Here is a 3,129-nt window from a genome sequence, read left to right as displayed (position 1 = left end):
GTTATTAAAGTCATTAACACAAAACCAAATAAAAAGTGCAAAAGATTAAAAATAAAAAGTATTATACTAAACACTTGTCTTCACCAAGTGATGTAAGAGACTTAGGCAAACATGGCCTTGATTGTCAAGAACTCTTACCATCAATCTTGGATCCCGAGACGACTCACACACTCTATGATGGACAATGGATGATGGTGGTGGATGATGGTGTTGTGATGGTGGTGGGTGGTGGATGAAGTGTGAGAGAGGTGGTGTGCCAAGGGATGAGTTGCAATGAAGCCAAGCACTCCTATTTATAGGCTGAACAGAAGGCTGGGCACGGCCCCGTGTCCACTGGACACGCCCCCGTGCCTGTCTGACACTCTCTCTCTTCATTAATTGTAATTCGCAATTACAATTAATGCGCCTGCTGTACTTTCGCCACGCCCCCGTGTCCGCTGGACACGGCCCCGTGGTGGGCAATAGAAGCTTCTATAGGTTTGTCTTTTCTGCTGCTTCTTGGGCACGGCCCCGTGCTGGCTGAGCACGGGGCGTGTTCAGTCTTCTGCCTTCTCTATTTTGCTTGGGAGGATGCTGTTGAGGGGTCGGACAATCCACTTATGTTCCTTTTCTTGTATTTATGTTAGATTTAGCTCTCTTTTTGCTTCTTTTGTGAATTTGAGCTCATTTAATACTGAAAATACAAAAGGAAGACAAAAATACTCTTTTTCCAACATTAGTACTAAAAAAGGGTTAGTTTTATGCCTCATTTGATGTAATTTATATGTTGCATTTTACACACATCAAATACCCCCACACTTGAACTTTTGCTTGTCCTCAAGCAAAACTCTTTAATACGTGGCTTACACTCCCAAAGAGAAGGTTTTGGCTTGTCATAGAGTGTCGGAAATCCAAGATCTTTTTGGGTTTTATTTTTATTTATTTACAATCCTATTTGTTATGATTTATTTAGAACGTTTCATAGGATAAATTACTTATTTGGCATAGCATGCCTTTTTAAAATTCCATTTATATACAAGTTCACATACCTCACGGGGGAAATCACTCACACTCGGCCGAAGGTGTATTTTTTAGTGAATCACTCGAGAGCGGCGTGGAACTTATTCCTACCATAGGCCTGCCAAGCAATCAATCCTCCTCCTTTTTAACTTGTTACCTTTGTAAAATATCAAGAGGACTTTTTGGGTAAAGGCTTGGGATAAAGGTGGGTAGTTGGGTTAGTGGTTAGAAAAGGGCGAAAAGCGTAAAAAGCGTCGGTTTTCGTAAAAATTTTGTTTTATTTTTTATGAAGTATTTCTTCAAACAAGCATTTGTTTTAAGAGCTTTGTTTGTTTATTTCTACTTCATCATTTTTTTTAGTCACACGAAAACCGAGCTTGTTACTAAAATAAAGGGTAAAAATAAAAAGGGTTTTGGTGGGTAAAAGGGTTTTTAGGGTAAAGAAATGAAAGGTTTAGGCTCAAAGGGGTTAACTAGGGGGATTTTGGGTAGGTGGTAAAAAAAATTGAAAAATAATGGTGTAGAAAGAAAAAGGGTTAGTCCTAATGCCTCCATCATTTACTTACATGGGTTTAAGTTGATAAGGACCGGGAATGAATCGTCGTGGCAAGTTCTAGAGTCGTAAGAACCAAGCTGCTATTCACACAAGAAACGAAAAATGAGCATTTAGTCTAAAGATGTGTATTTGTATGCTCAATAAAGGCTCAAAACTCACTTTTTGTGGGAATGTGTTTTTCTATGTGATCAAGTATATATAATCGAATTTTAACTAAGCTTGTCATGCCGTTTCGTAATTTTCGTATGTTGGTTCTTTTTATCACGACGCTATTGGTTGTAAACTTGTAAAAATATAACCTTATTACTCTTAGAATTCCCAACTTAAACTTTAGACAAGTAAAGAAAAATTGAAAATTTTTGAAAAAAATTTGGGGTGATTAGCGGTTCCAATAGAGTTTTGTGTAAGGCTTGTTTTTAGGACTTGCAAAATTTCAAGGTTTTAGCATCCCTCCCACACTTAAATTACACATTGTCCTCAATGTGTCCCAAAAATAAATTTTTAGGTTGATTGAATGTGTAACATGGTGTTTAAAAGCAAAAATTAATGTTACTGGCAGTCTGGACACGGCCCCGTGGGGACCGGACACGGCCCCGTGTTCAGGTGCCAGTAACGAAAATTAAAGAAAAGAAACAGAAGCCTGGACACGGGGGCGTGTCTGGTGAACACGGCCCGTGTCCAGTTACCTGAACTGGGCATTTTTCTGCAGGGGGTGCAGCACGAGGCCGTGTTGGCTGAGCACGGCCCGTGTTGAACCTACTGTAACGGAGAAATTGTTGACGTGTGGCCTTGTTCTTGTGCATGGGTCCATGTTTCTCATTTCCCTTTTCATCCTTTACCACCATGAGTGTGTTTTATTTCTACAAATTAAAACTAATAGATTAAACTAAGCTAAGGATAGTTCCACGGAATGCCTCCGTGGTGCGCTACGTTTATAAGGGTCCTTAGCTAGACCCAAAGTGAGGTTATATATTTTCCGAGTGGGATGTTTTGCATCCCATGTTGCACCGTCGGAGAGCGGCATCCAAACTCGAATCAATAACCTTCATGTAGTTGACCGGGTCATCGTCCTCTATTCTCCTCCCAACCCCGAACTTTACTTCATCATCTCCGTACCTTAAGGTGAGCGTTCCGTCATTCATGTCTACCACGGCTTGTGCGGTGGCTAGAAATGGTCTCCCTAGTATGAGGGGGACTTCGGTGTCTTCTTCCATATCAAGTATAACAAAGTCGGCCGGGTAGACAAATTCGTTTACCTTTACTAGGACATTTTCGATGACACCTTGTGGGAATTTGACGGATCGATCAGCAAGTTGTATGCTCATTTTTGTAGGACTCGTTGTTCCTAGGCCGAGTCTTTTGAACATTGATGAGGGCATGAGGTTAATGCTAGCCCCAAGGTCGGCTAGTGCATTACGAACGGGGGAGTCCCCGATTGAGCAAGGAATTGTGAAGCTTCCAGGATCGATTTTCTTTTGGGGGAGTTTGTTGAGTACGAGGGCAGAGCATTCTTCGGCTAAGTTAACTAATTGCAACGTTTCAATTTTCTTTTTATGAGTGAGGAAGTCCCTCAT

Source organism: Helianthus annuus, chromosome 11, assembly GCF_002127325.2.
Source record: "Helianthus annuus cultivar XRQ/B chromosome 11, HanXRQr2.0-SUNRISE, whole genome shotgun sequence".
Lineage (NCBI taxonomy): Eukaryota > Viridiplantae > Streptophyta > Magnoliopsida > Asterales > Asteraceae > Helianthus > Helianthus annuus.
Note: the sequence above shows the minus strand (reverse complement) of the source record.